This window comes from Dermochelys coriacea, chromosome 6 (assembly GCF_009764565.3).
Source record: "Dermochelys coriacea isolate rDerCor1 chromosome 6, rDerCor1.pri.v4, whole genome shotgun sequence".
Taxonomy (NCBI): domain Eukaryota; kingdom Metazoa; phylum Chordata; order Testudines; family Dermochelyidae; genus Dermochelys; species Dermochelys coriacea.
In genome coordinates, this window is record NC_050073.1 from 13,241,346 (window position 1) to 13,258,584 (window position 17,239).

The 17,239-nt window shown below is 49.9% G+C and overlaps 3 long non-coding RNA genes across 4 annotated transcripts; all 3 read right to left on the minus strand.

The window, feature by feature from the left end:
* Window positions 1-12,285: 12,285 nt before the first annotated feature.
* Window positions 12,286-13,338, minus strand: LOC122460675. The gene is made up of 3 exons (XR_006282130.1): window positions 13,104-13,338; window positions 12,527-12,662; window positions 12,286-12,369 (listed from the first exon to the last, which is right to left on the minus strand). It is a non-coding gene; the product is annotated as an uncharacterized LOC122460675 (long non-coding RNA).
* Window positions 13,339-13,667: 329 nt separating this feature from the next.
* On the minus strand, window positions 13,668-14,511 carry LOC122460673. Its single transcript, XR_006282128.1, has 3 exons — window positions 14,495-14,511; window positions 13,967-14,144; window positions 13,668-13,764 (listed from the first exon to the last, which is right to left on the minus strand). It is a non-coding gene; the product is annotated as an uncharacterized LOC122460673 (long non-coding RNA).
* A 13-nt stretch (window positions 14,512-14,524) lies between these two features.
* LOC122460667 lies at window positions 14,525-16,247 on the minus strand. 2 transcript variants are annotated; one of them, XR_006282122.1, is made up of 4 exons: window positions 16,177-16,247; window positions 15,359-15,462; window positions 14,876-14,998; window positions 14,525-14,574 (listed from the first exon to the last, which is right to left on the minus strand). It is a non-coding gene; the product is annotated as an uncharacterized LOC122460667 (long non-coding RNA). The 2 variants fall into 2 exon arrangements; XR_006282121.1 differs by lacking the exon at window positions 16,177-16,247 and having other exon boundaries at window positions 15,359-15,740.
* Window positions 16,248-17,239: the final 992 nt, after the last annotated feature.

Here is a 17,239-nt window from a genome sequence, read left to right on the forward strand (position 1 = left end):
TCTATAGTAACAAATCTGTTTTACATTTCATCTAAACTAGTACGGTTTTGGTTGAAGTGTTTGGGGAATCTACTTGGATTACACAGGCTGGTACATATCCTTTTCCCTTTGATGGAATGGTGGATTTTATGAGCTGGTGCTGCTCAGTAAGTAACTGAACAGTACAAGATGGTACATTTCTGGGGTACAAGGTTGGTACTAAGGATATGCAGGTGTCGCCCTATATGTAATTCAAGAGTGGCTGGGCAAAGCACCCTGGTATATGTCTGGGGGTGACTTGCATGCTGGAGGCTGGGGTGGGTGGCAGAGTGGCAGCTAAGACAGCAAAGCGAGGCACAGTGCACACCAGACTGGAGAATTAAGGGGGCAGAGCTGTCCAACAATCCAGATTGTGCCCTGGGGGATACCACAACAGTCACCCTTGTAAACTAGTTTAGGACTCCTCCAAAGACCCCTTTTCAATTATGGAGTGACAAGAGCTGCACCATAGGCAAGGCTCTGTTGCTGTTTACAGCTGATTTTTCAAAGTGCTTTAAAATCCATGTGCACAGACAGATTGGCCTGAAAATTGCTAGCACTGTTGAGGACCCAGGGTGGAGTTTGTGGTTGAAACATGGACTCATTTGGTCAAGGGGGTTTCAGGCTACAATCCCCCACTCTGCCCACCCATCCCCAACAGGTGACCTGCTTTTAAAATCTATCTTTTCTTCTACTGCTCTTTAGCACAGAGCTAGGGAAAGTCCAGTAATGTCTCCTGCCTCCCTGTTCAGGCTACACCCACAAATACAAGCCCTCTGTGTCTCACTCAAACCCAAAGCCTCTGTGTTTGGGGGCATTTCAATCTCTGTGTAATGGAGCCTAGAGATGTGTTGTATCTGTGTACAATGGCTGTGAGGGGGTGTGTGTGTTCATTTGTAACTGCCAAATTAGTTGTGCATGAGGCATAACCACAGCAGCAGCATCTGTCCTGTTAGCTCTTTACCATCCCCCTGACCTGTGGCTTTGTTCTGCATTCCCACCTAAGCCTTCAGGGGCCTTTATTGCCCCCCCACATCACCTTTCTGAAAAAGCTAGGAGCGCACAGAGAACAGAAAACAAACATACCTTCTCCCAGCTGCCCAAACTGTCCTTTCTCCACGCACAAGCATCCAAAAGCATTTGTAGTAGCTCTTGCCAACTTGCTATTGTAACATAAGAAAAGATGCTGGACTTCTTAAGTAACAAACAAACACTTACCTTGTTGTAGGGTTCCCAGCCTGTCTCCAAGTGCCCTAGCACTTGGTGGAATCTCCATCCTTAGAGGTTTTTAAGACCTGGCTTGACAAAGGCCCTGGCTGGGATGGTTTAGTTGGGGTTGGTCCTGCTTTGAGCAGGGGATTGGACTAGATGACCTCCTGAGGTCTCTTCCAACCCTAATATTCTATGATTCTAGGTGTGCTTCTGATAAGCCTCACTACATAAAAATTCCCTCACCTCCACCCCTGTACAACGCTGTGGTTAACTTGGGTTCCTACCATCATTACAGTGTTCACCAAAATGAATAGGAAATGGGAACCATGAAGAGAATGCCTGGGTACCACCCTTGAGGATTCCCCTAGCCCCGAGAAATGGAGAATTCTTGTGCATTAGTACAAACTATGACAAAAAATAGGAACTCTAAAGGGCAACATTAGTTCTTGGTTCATGATCTTTGCCTCCAGCAAAACTGACACACAAATGATATGTCTGGGATAAATAAAATGTTGAAGATGAATGCAGAAAATGCCACTTTAATAGCTATGGAACTGTATAAAATTTAAAAAACTCTTGTAAATATACTAATAATAGTGAATGAATCATTCTAATGGAATGGAAATTCCCCAGCAGCTCCAAGGGATTAAAAAGTTCTAATGAAGAAAAAGCAGAAGCCCTAGCAGAAATATTCCACAATCTAAGTAAAGGTGAAAATCAGAGTGTAGAAATCTGCATGAGGAAAAAAATTCATTGAAGAAAATCATGAGAAATGGAAGCGATCAGAGGAGGATACAATATTATATGAAAACTTCTGCAGGAAGGAACGTCAAAAAGTTATAGATAAAAGCAAAAACTCTGCACCAGGCAAGGATGGTGTATGTAAGGGAATGCTAAAACACCTGGATGAAGGGAGTCTGAAAATACTGCTAACATTGTACAATGGTATATTGGGAAATGGTGAGCTACCAATGGAGTGGAAACATGTGGTTGTAATTCTAGTGTGGAAACCAGGCAAGCTGAAAACAAAACCTGATGCATACAGGCCAGTTGCCCTTACATCACACATGGGTAAAGCCATGGAAAGAATGGTGACTGAAAGATTACCAATATATCTGGAGAGAAATGGACTTGCAGACAATAAGCAAAGTGGGTTCAGGAGGGAAAGGAGTAGAGCTGATCATATAGTAAGAGTATAGATGAAAGCACAAAACAAATGAGAAAAAGAATACATGACGGCTTTCTTAGATATTGAAAAGGCATATGACATCTTATGGAGAGCATGCTTATTGCATAAAATAGCATCCATGGGCACAAAAGGAAGAATATATAGATGGATAAATAATTTCTTAAGTACAAGAATGATATAAGTCAGAGTAGGAAAAGCTTAGTCTAGAGTATATATATAAAATTATAAATAGCACTTTACAGAGGAGTGTTATTAGCCCTACCTTAACTCAACATAATGATAAACTCTTCAGAAAAGGATGAGTGCAGGAATGGGCATTTCTTTGTTTGCAGATGACTTTGCTAGATGGGCTAAAAACAGAAACCAGAAAATAGCTGAGAAGCGAATTAATGAAGCATTTAGGAAAAGTGCAGAACAGAGAGATATTTGGTGCTTTTAAATGTTCAATTCTCAAAACTAAAAGAATATTCATTAAAATGAAAATTTTAAAAGATTGTAAACTGTATCTATATGGACAGCAAGTCGATATATTTAAAAGCTGCAAATAGCTGGTTGTGACATTTGATAGCAAACTAACATGGAAGAATCACATTGTAGATGAATGCAAAGATCAAATCATCCTACCTAAAAGTATTTCTGAAACCACTCGGGGGCATGGATAAGAAAGCAATGGTAATACTGTACAGAGCATTAATAAGACCAATAATTAATGGCTCTCAAGCATTTAGTTTAGCATCATAAATGAACCTAAGAAAATTAGAGTCACTCCAAGCCCAGACATGTCACACTGAATGTGGTGCCTTCGTCATGACCCCTTTGCATGTAATACAGATAGCTGCTGGCAAATTGCCTGTAGCATTAAGAATGAATTATTAGACTTAATAATAAGACTTTCTGGGCAAAAGTCATAGGAAACAGGGAAAATGGAAACACTAAACAAATATAAGAAGAAAGCTGGGAACTCAGTGGACAACATGGAGGGAAAATTCCAAAATGCCTCATATTAATAGGATTGCAATATGGACAAAGAAACTAAGAGAAAAAGACCTAAAAGAAATGAGCATATATAGCCATGGGAAAATGCATTATAGGTAGAAAGTCACCCCCCACTTCCTGATATAAATGTGGAACTACACAATGAAATTAAAATTGGAAAAGGAGAGCTAAATGTATTACATCTGGCAAATCAATATGTATGTGATAAATAGTGTAAATATTTAGGGATGGCTCTAAAGATGAGAGTGGGATGCAGAAGTTGTCCCCATCATGTGAATAGAGAGATATGTTAGATCCCAAATGTTGTAGCTGTTATGACGACTGAACTAACAGGGATAACGTTGGATATGGGATGTGTGACCTACCGCTGTCATCTTGTCAGATTTACTATCAGGACTACTGACAATCAAAAATGGGAATTCAGATAGCAGAAATGATATAATTAATGAAATATTGTTAACAACAGAATTGCCATCAGATGGGAGTAAACATAGAAATGGCGTGGATCCCGGCCCATGTTGGGATACCAGGAAATGAGAGACAAAGTAGCAAAAAATGCTGTAAAAAAATTGACAGAAATTCCTGTAAGTAAAGAGGAGTTTAAAAATCTAATTTAAAATTAACTAAAGAGAGAAGTGGCAGGAAATATGGAGAAGAGAAACAAGGGGGGAAAGATTTAATGAAGTAAAATCTAAGTGAACTAGAACTGAAAATGCTGACATACTACAAGAACGTGAGAGAAAGACTGGGGTAGCAAAGCCCATTGCCAACTCTGTCCACATATCTATTCAGGGGACACCATCGTAGGACCGAATCACATCAGCCACACTATCAGAGGCTCGTTCACCTGCACATCTACCAATGTGATATATGCCATCATGTGCCAACAATGCCTCTCTGCCACGTACATTGGCCAAACCGGACAGTCTCTATGTAAAAGAATAAATGGACACAAATCAGACTTTAAGAATTATAACATTCAAAAACCAGTAGGAGAACACTTCAATCTCCCTGGTCACTTGATTACAGATCTAAAAGTCGCAATATTACAACAACAAAACTTCATAAACAGACTCCAAGGAGAGACTGCTGAATTGGAATTAATTTGCAAACTGGACACCATTAAATTAGGCTTGAATAAAGACTGGGAGTGGATGCGTCATTACACAGAGAAAAACTATTTCCCCATGTTTATTTTTCCCCCCTACTGCTCCTCACACCTCCTTGTCAACTGCTGGAAATGGCCCATCTTGATTATCACTACAAAAGTTTTTTTTTCTCTCCTGCTGGCGAGAAGCTCACCTTAACTGATCACTCTCATTATAATGTGTATAACCCCATTGTTTCATGTTCTCTGTGTGTGTATATATATCTTCCTACTGTATTTTCCACTGCATGCATGTGATGAAGTGGGTTTTAGCCCACGAAAGCTTATGCTCAAATAAATTTGTTAGTCTCTAAGGTGCCACAAGTACTCCTGTTCTTTTTACCAGACACTGTGGCTTCAGCAGTAACTTGACTCTAATTGATCAACACAAAGATGGGCTGTGGGAGACCTGTGAAGTCAAAGAAATGGTTGACCACATTCTTTTGGAACGTAAAGAGGGTAACATTGATGGGAGGATTTTGTATGACAAACTCAGGCACTTACGTGACAATATTACTATTTTAAAAAATACTGGAAAAAGAGATTGGAATCAAGCACCTGGCAGTTATAGACTCAGAATGTGAGTCTGCTACACACAAAATGCAAGAAGATGAAGAGTGGGAGACCTGACTGAGACCATGTCTACACTGGCAAGTTACAGCGCAGTAACTTGCTCATTCAGGGGTGTGAAAAATCACACACCCCGAGCACAGCAAGTTTGAGCGCTGTAAAACTAGGCTTCCAGCACTCGGAGCTATTCCCCTCATCAAGGTGGATTATATAGAGTGCTGGGAGAACTCTCTCCCAAGCGCTCAGGAGTGACCACACTCAGATCAAAGCGCTGCCACAGCACATTGAGGTTTTTAGTGTAGACTTAGCCTGAGTCAGTCAGGAGACACCAGGAGATGAGAGGTGCCAGAGAGAGAAGGTGGTTCCTGGAGAAGGCTGAAGGCAGGAAAGCGGCAAGAGGGGTTTGCTGGCTGCTGCCCCCAAGCCAGACAGCCAGGGCCAAGGGTAGGAGGAGCAGCAGAGGGAGATGCCTTCTGGCTCTAAGCCAGAGCCAAGGGCCAGAAAAGGCTGAAGGAAGGGGGAGCAGCAGAGGAGTTTACCTGCTAGCATCTCCTTGCCGGAGAGCTGGGTCCCAGAGGAACAGTGAGCGGTCCAGGCGGAGTGAGGGCTGCCCCCCGCAGACAGGCTGTGGCAGTTCTCACTGAGTGAGGTTGTGCTCCAGAAGCAGTCTTGGGTTTACAATAGCGCCAGTGGCTCCATGGAGCCGGGCCCATGCTCAGGAGGGACCCTGGCCTGCTCCACTTGCACTGTGCCCTGAGACCCTGCCAGCCCACTGGCTTCCCCGCCCCACCTGGTCCACCACTTGCTCCTCTTGACCTACCCACCGGCTGGCTCCTCTCCATCCCCTTGCCCCACCTGCTGGCTCCTCAGCCTCCTGGCTGGACCCAGTGCACCTCTGGCTCCGGGCAGTCTCTGCTTCCCACCACCTGTGGGGCCCCACCTATCTCCCCGGAGCTGAGCCACCTGGGACTGGTGCAGAAGCCTGGACAGTCTAGGCCAGTTGGGGGCACAGTGTGGGGTGCTTGGCTGGGTCCTCCAGGCAAGTGGGTCCTGAGGGAGCCTGCCCAGGGCAAGCCCTGGCCTGGCTGATCACGCCACTCCCGGGATGCCGGAGTGATTCCCCGCCCCGGGGGCTCAGCCTGGCAGACACAGTCGCCTCCCAGTAGGGCCGGTGAATGCGGCCAGGAGGCAGGGCTTGGGGGAGTGGGTCTCTGGAGTGCCTAAGGGGCGGAAGGGGTGCTGGGCTGCGGGGAAGATCTGTATGTGCTGGGGCACTAGGGAGTGGGGGTTTTGTGTGTGGTGCAGGGTAGTTCTGGTGGGGCTGTGGGCAGGGTGGTGTGCAGGGCGCTGTGCATTTGTGGGAGGTCCTGGGCGGGCGGTGCTGGGCATAGCGAGTCTGAGGGGACTTTGGCCATAGGGAGTCAGGGCAGGTGTTGGGCAGGGGGCTATGTGGCGTGGCGTGGCGTGGCATGGCATGGCATGACTTGGGGAAGGGGAATACTGCAGCACAGGGCTGGGCAGGCCATTGTGAGTCTGGCAACTGCCAGTTTGTAAACAGTGCCCTCACACTGGGCTTGGTGGAGTGGGGTTGCTCCTGCCATGCCATGCTCCTGGCTGGCCCCTCGCTCAGGGGACCGACACCCCCCACCCCACCCCCGCGCCATGCTCCAATGCCCCCCTGGGGGCCCACAAATATGTTTGGCACCAGGCCCACAAAAGGTGAATCTGGCCCTGTCCAGAAGGAATGGCGGGGGTGGCTGTCCCTGGCAGAGGGACAGAGCAGGATGGATGAAGAGTCCAAGGTGGCAGAAGACACTGGAATGGTGAGAAAGAAGCTGGGTTTGAAAGACTGTTTGCAGGGGAGTGATATGCACTATGTTGCGGGACTTCTGGTTATGGACTCTGGGCACTATGTCTTGGTTACTAAACTATATTGATTGACATGAAGATAAGCTCGTATGGAGTTACTGGGGATCCAGAGGGAATCTGAGGTGAGGTGCCACTTGCAGGACTGCCCAAAAGCCATCAGGGGGTGCCCAGGAGGCAGCCATTCCTTCACAAGGACTGTTTCCCACTCCTTGAGAAGTTGTGGGTGCTTTTCAAGGATTAGTGGATTTATAGTAGTGCTGTGATCCTAGTAGAAAGAGCTGAAGTCATCATAGTACAATATTAGCAGGCACAGACTGAAGGAAACAAGCTGTTTCTTACCCTAATTTCTACAGTTTGCAGGTGGGATATTTCAGTCCTTCACACAGCAGCTTCACTCCAGAAACTCCCAGTTCGTTATACGCCAGGTCCAGCTCTGTCAGGGTCTGGTTGATAAAGAGAACAGAAGAGAGATCCCAACAACCAGCAGCTGAGAGATCACAATCCCACATCCTACAGGAGATAGAAACACAGAGAGGGAAACGATCACTCATTTCCTCCCTGTTTGCTGTGGCTCTCTCACTGATGTCAGTGTCTGCCTGGAAGGAGATGGTTCATTCAGAAGAGACCTGTCACAGGGCTCTAGCAGGAGGCTGTGGGACTGTTGGCACCAGAGGCCCCTGTGTGGATTCCTGTCCATGTTCCCCTGCTTTGTCAGTCATCCCATGTTCCACAAGGGAAGGAAATGTTCAGATGAGCTGAAGGAAGGGCAGCAGATGGGGCGCATTTGTAATGGGCTGGAAAATCCTAACAGGCACTGAGGAATAGTTCAAACCCTATATTCTGGTTCCTTTCTGCTTATGCAAATGAAATCTAAAGCTTCTATAGACTCTCCCCTGCCTTCCCCAAACCATTCCCCAGTGCCTAGAACTATCAGCCATGCCTGTGGGAGCCAAAACCCTTAAATTGAAAGACGAGTTACATTATCAAAAAGAAAAGGAGTACTTGTGGCACCTTAGAGACTAACAAATTTATTAGAGCATAAGCTTTCGTGAGCTACAGCTCACTTCATCGGATGCATCCGATGAAGTGAGCTGTAGCTCACGAAAGCTTATGCTCTAATAAATTTGTTAGTCTCTAAGGTGCCACAAGTACTCCTTTTCTTTTTGAGAATACAGACTAACACGGCTGCTACTCTGAAACCTGTGATTATGTGAGTTACATTATGTTTCTCACAGCTGCAAATGGCAGAATAAACACACCCACAGCCCATCTGTTTAGCACAACTGGGTTATCCCCACAGAGAGTTTCTAGATGTGTGAGAAATGATCTTCCCCCCCCATATTAGACCCATTAACAAAGGCTAAAGTGGAGATTACAATGCTTGTAAATGAAGGGATTCACAGTGAATCTCACCTAGTTCTCCTTTGTATAGCAACATGTTTTGTGCTTGGGACATGTGATCTCAGGGTCATTTGCAAAGTGCCACCTAAGGGCAAAGCATTGTGAAGGATACTGGTAGTTGCCCCAGTCACACAAAACAAATGGTTCCTACAGGCACTATATAAAGACGTAGACTTGAGATGCACAGCAAAATAATTAATCATTGCCCACTATCAAATGTGATTCTGCAGCCAGTATTCAGAATTAGACTGTGAAATTATCTTGCTTTAAGAGCTTGTGCGAGCTCTTATGACATGGAACCCTACCACTTATCACTCCAGGGGAAGTTCAATTCTGTTCTATCAGCAGGGGTCACGGAAGACCTTGCCCTTGCCCTTCACTATGGACTGGATACCCCATTCTATCCTAGTTACCTTTCCAGTGTTGGCCTGGGACTCCACACTCCTGACACAGACAAGGGATCAATGTTTCCTATCCTGAACATACAAGCCACAACCCCCTTTGCAAGATGAACCAAAAAAGACACCATCATATCAGATGTGGAGAACACATCCCTGTTCATCACAAATGACCACAATATTGTAAATTGTGTAAGCAAGAGAACAGACAAATCTATTTGTTTAGCAATGAGTGAGGTTCACCCGATGATAAGAGAGCAAAGGAGAAAAGCTAAGGTTGATGCTGGAACTTTTAAAGCAAGTATTTACAAAGATTCTGATGACTTGAACTAGAGTGAAACATTCTAATGTTCTGAGCTTCAAACACTTCCCTGACTCAAATTATGATTTTTTTTTTATTTTCAAGCTTTCTATTGTGTTGGACAAGCAGCAGTATTGCCAACTTAAGCAATCAAAAATGAGTCAGACTAACAGAAAATTCTGAGATTTTAAAAATAATATTTTCAGGTCCTTTTCATTTGCCTTCTGATTTCTGAGCACGGGGGCGCCCTTGCTTCACACTATCAGGCTTTTCCCTGCAATCATCAAGACTAGAAACATTGTTTAAAAGCTGAGATTTTCATGTAATTGCAGGACTCCAGGAGGTATAGCCAAAAGAAAACACCAATTTTTATGAGACGTTTGATAAAATCATGAGAGTTGGCAACCCTGCAGTAATCACACCATAGTTAAGATTGCAGCAGAGTTTTCATTTTAATGGGGGGGGGGTTAAACAAATTGAAATGTCTTCAAAAAGTGGCAATAAACAAAACAGATTAAAACTGGTACAGTATTTGAATGTTCATGTTGGCTTAATGAAGATTGGGTTCATGCACACAGAATTAGAACCCATGAACATTACTGCTTTTTAAAATTTTGACTCACTTACATGTGTCAATTGCTACCAGAAGTTACAAATAAATACACCTGGTTTTGTTTTTTGATAAAATGTTAAGGTCAAGTCAAAGATAAGAGTATCCTGACATTTTTAGTATTGATAACGTAACATTTTCAGTGCCCTGTTGCAAGTTGACACTCTCTGATCCTTGACCTCTTCCCTTCCCTGGCTCCTGTAAAGTTCTGTTCCTTGACACCCCCATGCCTCCTGGTAATTTCTATAGTGATACCCATGTATGCATTCATAAGATTAAAAAATCATCTAGGATGTAAAGAAATAAATGCATTTTAAATGCATTTGTCTTCCAAGCTTTTTAATACCAGATTGTATCGAGATTTAATTATTCTTATTGTATTAATTTAGCAGTTTTTCAATTTTTAATAGGAATTATTTCTATCATTTATTTTGTCATGATTGTATATTTCATTTATGTAAATATTGTATTAATGTTATGGCTAGAGTGCAGTCAATATAAAAATGACCAGGACTAAATCAGACTGTCAGAGTGAAGGCTGCATGTTGTGACTTGTATACTGTTCAGTAACTTACATTAAAACATGAATACACATCTTTAAGAGCATTGCTTGCTTTGATGGGACAAGGTGACCTGTCCCCACTGCTCCCTGACATGGCTCAGCTACAGGATGTGCCCATCTGGGAGGCTGTGCCAGATCCCAGGGCCTGGAAGACAGCTGGGAAGGAGGCTCCAATTCATTTCACACCCACAGACCCCAGAGACGGGCCAACGGAGAATAAAGGGCAGGAGATGAAGCTAGCCCTGAGCCTCTGTCCCACCCCCTGCTCCTCAAAAGTGGAGCTTTCCGAGTTTCAGTGGGGCTGGGGCTGTGGCCCTGACATAACGGCCTTTCTGCACCCTGTGGGGCAGGGAGAGCTCTGCCTGAGCACAGGGGGAATGGGATGGGGGTAAACCAAGGAAAGGGGGCAGGGGAATGGGTGTGAGGGAAAGAGCTCCTGCCCCAGATGAAGGAATTTGGGGGGCAGAGGGGAGTGAGAGGGGAGGGAAGTGAGTTTCTGTGTGTGCCAGGGGGCTTCATTTCCCCTTCCACTAGCTCCCCATTTACAGGGAGCCAGAGCAGTACCTGCGGCAGGGAGCAGGAGTTGCTGGTGGCCTCGGAGGCAGAGCCCCTGCAGCGCCTCAGGGACCTGGCGCAAGTGCCGGATGATGCAGAGTTGGCACATCACATTGGCCGTGACACCCTCCTGCTGCAAGGGAATGAGGAGCTGTCAGAGACTCAGACACCCCCGCGGAATCAAGGGGAATTAAGGGCACCTGGAACCAGCAGCATTTCCGCCCAGCACCCACCCACCTCTGAGGGATGGATTCCCCCTCCTGACCCCCAGAATGGAGTCTTGTTGTCCTTTCTAGTGACCTCCAGTGCCAACCCCCCTCCTTGCAGGGTGAGCTCCTGCCACCTCCCCCTCAATGTCCCTGACATCTGTTCCACCTCCAATCCACAGCTCCAATTCTCAGAGCCCTCTCCTCCACCCTCACCCAGGCTGGGCAGGGAGGGGGCTCTAGCGGGGGGGCAGGAGGGATTTTGGCAGCAGTGAAATGGGATGTGAGGAGGTTGAGACCTTTCCCCAAGTCATCCCAGCCACTAACGCTGAAGAGGCAGGATGGCAGCCCCGGTGAATGGGGCAGATCAGCAGCCCCTGCTGACTGAATCCCCCCATTCTCTCTAGAGCGGGTCCAACCCTGCCAGCAGCATGACAAGCTTCCCCTGCCCATGTGCCTCAGAACTGCCTGGTCAGTCGCCATCACCCATCAGTTCTTGGCCTCCCAGGCTGCCAGTGATGGGAGCAACTCTGGGTGGTGGCTCGGGTGACAGGAGAGGCTCGCAGGGGGCACTTAGAGGACTCTGCTGCCCTTCCCAAGAACACAAGTCTATGATGAGGCAATGCTTGTCATTAACTAGCCTTGCTAAAGAGCTCAGTTGGAGCTGCTCTGGGGACAAGCTGGCTCCCTCCTGCTCATGGAGGTGAATTCATCTCCCTTCCCAGTAGCACCTGCTCTCACTCTTATTCCCCACCAGTCTCCTTGCTGCCAGGCCAGCAAATGGCCATAGGATGGGAATGAGGCCTGGGCCCCGCCCCAATCTCCTGAGTCTAATGCAGCTGCTCACCATGTCCCCCATCAGCTGCTGGGCTTCCCCTAGGAGGAGTAGGTGAGAAGCAGCCTAGCTGACACACAGCAGGGGTTGGTGGATGGCCAGCACTGCAGTCTGGAGGAAGAATCTTCTCTGCCCCTCCGAGAAGAACTTTCTGAAGACCTAAAACCAACCGGATGTGAGGCTTCAGCAGATTGCCCATAACCAGGCTCCAAATCCTGGACTAGAACAGCATCTCCGTCTAGTGGCTCCAGGAGGCAGCCACCCGCACTGCCAGAGCTGTGTCATGCCCTGGCGCAGTGTCCTTACCTCCCCCACCCTGGCTGTGTTCTTGTAGCCCAGGAGCCTGCTGTCCTGGTTTCAGTCCAAGACCCACAGGTCTTTGGCCTCATGGACAGTCAGGCCTGGGAAAGAGACATACACATTTGTCATTCTGGTTTCAGTGTTTGTGTCCTTCCAATCCCACTGGTGGCTGCACAGTGGGCAGAGTCCTCGCTGTGTGCCTGGCCCAACAGAGTTGCAGGGGGTGGTGTAGAAGACAGAAAGAGAGAGTGAGAGAGAGAGAGACTCATTCTCCAGCTGGGGTCAGTCTGAGAGAAATTGGCTGGGGTCCCAGTCTCATTCTTCTCTCAGGTGCCATTTCCCTGCTGGGTTCCTTACCCCTCTGGTACAGCAGCAGCTGGTAGAGCAGGTAAACCCCCTCCCTGGCCTGCTGGCTGATGTCCTTGGCTGGGTCATCGACAAACAGAGGTAGCTGTGCCACATGGTGACCCATCCTGGGGAATTCAGCTGAGTTCTAATGGAAAGGAGAGGGAGAGGGGACACCATTAGCATTTTTCTGTCTGCTCCCAGTCCCCCGCCTGGTCCAGGACTCTCTTTCTCCGTAGCCCCTCTGCAGGAGATGCTAGAGGGTAGGAGCTAGAGCTGGATCTTTAATTTTCTCGGCCTGAAAGGGAGCCTGGATGCGGGCAGGGCCCTCCATGAGGATTTGCTTCCCCAGCTGCTCCAGGATGACAGGAGGGCCTGAATCTGGAGCATGGTCCCCTTAAAAGTGAAAGTCGCCATTTGACCAGGACAAGAAGAACTTGACTCAAGCCAGGCTCATTCTCTGCTTTGACTCTGTCTCCCCAAGAGGAACACTCCTAACCCACAACCCCTGCAGCAGCAGATCCTACAGCCCATTGGAGCTAGCCCACCTATGCCTGGAGTCGGGAAGCTGGGGTCAGAGGCCACTTACGTTGAACTCAGGGAGGGTGATGGTGGATCTGAGAAGGGCTGTGCTGCTCCTAATGGCCTGGCTCTCTCTCGCGACACCCTGGACATGATCCAGTAGTTAATGTGCTGTGGGGAAAGGAGGCAGCTCAGGATCAATGGGCAGGTGCATGTGTTGTGCTAATGAGCCCCTCCCCATCCCCAGGGGGCCGAGACATTGTGTGCGGGGTGGAATATCTGATTCATTGATCACAGAGCTTGAGAAGTGGATTGTTGCCCCCAGGATGATGCTTGTAGGTCACAACTTGTCATTGTCTCTCTAGACTGGGACAATGCTCAGTGTCGGGGCTGGTCCCATCCTCCCTGAACTCCTGATTCCTGAACAGCTCACCAGAAAGGAGACAGACCCCTCACCGACTCTCAACTCCTTGGTTGGGTGAAGGGACTGAGTGTGAGCACAATCCCCCCAGGAATCTCAGGGCCCATCAGAGACAAGGCCTGATTCTCTGGGGGTCCTCCTGTTTCTCTAGGAACGAGCCTGTGACTCTTTTCTTTTCTAAAATTGCCCCCACCCCTCTCATTGGGCTCAGCTCCAAGATGTAGTGGAGCCTGTTGGTGTCTGGGGACTTTGCCAGCAGGTTCTCCAGCATGGCATCCAGGAGGTCTGGCAAGACCCTATGCAGATCCTGCAAAGCAAGGGAGAGTCATTGGCCAGAGTTAGGGAAACTGGGGCTACAGGATGGGAAAAGGGGGGTCTCTGGGAAGCACTGGTGAGACCCCCAAACACATATCCTGGCCTCTCTCATTCACATCCCACTGCAGGCAATTAGCAAGGATTCATGGCAGAATGACAGCTGGCTCCTCAATCCATGATTTAGCATGATCTACCTGGACTTGGGTGGTGTCCTTCTCCATGCCCAGGGTGAAGACTGCGTGCAGGGCAGCTCGAAGGAGGTGGATCTCCAGCTCTGGCTCAAGAGCAGGTGTCATGGTGCTGGCAAGAGAGAGGAGCCGGTATTAGACTGTGCAGTGCAGGGGTGGGACTGGCACCAACATGGATGTGAAACTGCAGGGAAATAGGCAGAGGCTGGCGAGAATGGAAATTGAGGCACTGAGCCAGGGAATGATAAGGCCAAGGTTTCCCAGACAGACAGTGGCAGGGCAGGAATGGTGCCTGTTCCCTGGACCCTGCTGCCTCTCCTGTATCTGATCCTGGGAGTCAGCCTCTTCCCAAAGCCATTGCAATGTTACTGGAGTGAAAAGAACAGAGCAGCCAGGAGAGAGTGAATCTTCCTGCCACCTCTGCCAGAGGAGCCACCCTTGAGAGGTGACCTAGGAGTGGGAGGGGCAGTGACTCCCAGCCATGGGCCTGAGCAGCACCAGGGTTAGGGGAACCAGGCAAAAGGGCCTCGGTACCTGAGGTTGCCCACAGCTATCAGGGAGTTAGCGAGGACAGTGCCAGGTGGAGAGTCATCAGGAAGCTCCTCAATGAGCTCCTGTGAGACCCAAAGGAGACAAAGGAGTGTGTGAGATTTTGGCCTCACTGATACTTCCCAATGAGGAGATTACACAGCCAGCACCCCACACAGCCAGCAGGATCCCCCCACCTGCCTCCCACTCCTCCAATTCCTGCCCACTATTTCTCCCATCTCTTCTCCCCAGTCTTCAACCCCAGCAATCCCTGCCCTCAGCTGCCCCTCCAGCACCAGCCATCCCCCAACCTTCAGCCCAGGGAGACCCCTGCCCCTCCCATGTCTCTGTCCACCCTCCAGCTGCCGGGAGCCGTGTCTCGCTCACCACAGTCCTCTCCACCACAGCCTCCTTGCAGCAGTGCGGCTCCAGTGTGTCCTGCCCTCTCTGCTGTGCAGCGAGTCATGCGGGGTGGATGGCCTGCAGGAACATGAGCTGCTGGACCTCATCCTGCGCCCACTAAGAGTGGAGTTAGGGGAGAGAGAGCCTGTTAGCCAAGGTCCTCCCTGCCCCAGCCACATCAGCTGCAGGACTTAGGCCTGAATGGGGGATAGTGGGGACCCGCCCATTGTCCAAATCACCCATGACTCCTACACAAGCAGGGTCAGGAACTGGGACAGTGCCTGTGGGGGAAGAAGACCCTGGCTGGCGTGTGACAAACACCCCCATCTTGGGGGTCCTAGATCATGGGGGAGAAAGGTCCCCATTCGGGGGGGTGGCTCATGAGGGCCAAGACCGTCTGCAGGGGGTTCGGATGCTGGGAAGGAGCAGGGCAATCTCGGTTCCAGCACAGCTGGGGAACGTTTGTACCTTTTCTCAGCCCTGGAGCTGCTCTCGGATGTTTTTGAGAGCAGTTTCCTCTGTTAGCATGTCCACCCAGTCCTCCTCCTCGTCCTCTGAGTCCCTGGCGGTCCCTGCACCAGGGAGAGAAGGGGGCAGGCTGACTCCTGCTGCCACTCAGGGGAAGGACAGGGGCATGGTAGGGCAATGTGCCTCCATCCCACCTCAGGGACCTAGGGCAGATCGGGCCACACACTCCCCCCTCTCAGTGATGCCTTCAGCCCCCAATTTTTTCAGGAGCCCATAGCAAAGAGACCCCCAACACACACTGTCCTGGACTCCCTGGGTAGTGCCTCCCCCCCTCCTCCCACAATGGAGCACCAAGGACCAAAGTGGCAGCATCTAGTGTCAGTGGGGTTCACGTGGCTCAGGCCAGACACCTGGGCTGGGGACCTGCCCCCCATAGCACTGGTCAAGGGCCTGGGCCCAGGGTGTTCACAGCCCCCTCCTTACCCCTCCCTGAGCCCAGCCTGGCTCCTCACCGGGAACAAAGCAGCCTCGCTGCTGCCCGAGTCCCAGGTGCTGCTGCTGTCCCATGGGGAGCAGGCCAAGCTGCTGGTGCTGGGACAGGGATCCTCCACCTCCTGCCCTGGGGAGGCTGGAAGGTCCTCAGTGGCCGGGCAGGGCGATGTCTCCTGCTGGGAATCAGGGCTAGGCTCCCGGGGCCGCTGCTGCCCACACAACAAGCCCCAGAGCTGCCCTGCCCGGTTCTGCTCCTGGGCTGGGTCCTGCCTGCACAGCCGCATCCTGGCCCAGCTCCATTTTGGCCTGGCCACTGCCTCGCCCACCTCGGCGCCTGCGCTGGGAGTGAGTTTCCTCTGCCAGAAAGCTGGGCTCTTCCACCTCCTGGCCCAGCCGGGAGCTCCTTCCCCGGGAGTGGGGACGGAGGGGCCGCTCTGCTCCTGGAGAAGATGGCAGCTGCTTCCCTCAGGCTCTGGGGCCACCTGCAGAGCCTTCTTCCTGAACATCCTCAGGAGCCTGGCCATCCTGGAACCGAGCGGGGAGCAGACGTGAGTCTGGGGTCAAGGCAGCCTCTCACTAACCAGCCTTTTTGATCCCTCCCCATCCCTGCCCCAGCCAGAGCAGCTCCTCCTCCCCACACAGGGGTGCAGGGAGTGCAAACTACACACACTGGCAGGAGTTAATTGCATGATCTGCTCCCAGCGTTTCCCCTCGTCATCCCTGGTGCGGCAATAACCAGGGAGTCTCCTCCTTTTCGAGCACTGGGGTCAGTCTCAAAGACCATTGGTCACTTTGGACAAGCAGCTCCCTCCTGCCATCCCAAGCCACACTGCCCCCTCCCTTCCCTCCAAGCTAGTTAAGGAACAGAACCCAGGAGTCCAGACTTCTCCTGGGAAATCATTCCCCACTTCAAAGTCCCTAGGCATAGCAGGCCAGGGCTCTCCTCATTTCCCATTGATTTCCATGCTCAGCAGCTCACAGGGTCTGGCCCAGCTCAGAGACTCTCAGCCTGCGGAACAGTCTCCCACAAGGGAAGGGCTGGGAGCCCCATTGCTGGGACCTTTCCAAACACACTGGAGACGGCTCTGGAGAAGCCCCTCCCTGATCTGAGAGCAAGAGGATCCTGGGGGCTGTTTGCAAATCGAATCTCCTTTGGGAGAGTTTCTCTCCCCCACTGTCTGCCTCTCCCCAGACAGACAGGGAACACCACAGAGGAACCCTAATGACACTCACTTGTTCTAGGTGTTGGAGCAATGGATGGAGGATGTTCAGTGTCCTCCCTCACCCTTCTCCTCACTCTCCAAGCCCAAGGCAGGCTGGAGAGGGTGGGGGTGACCTGAGGAGTTACCCTGCCCAGCCAGGGTGATGACACTGGGCAATCGACTGACT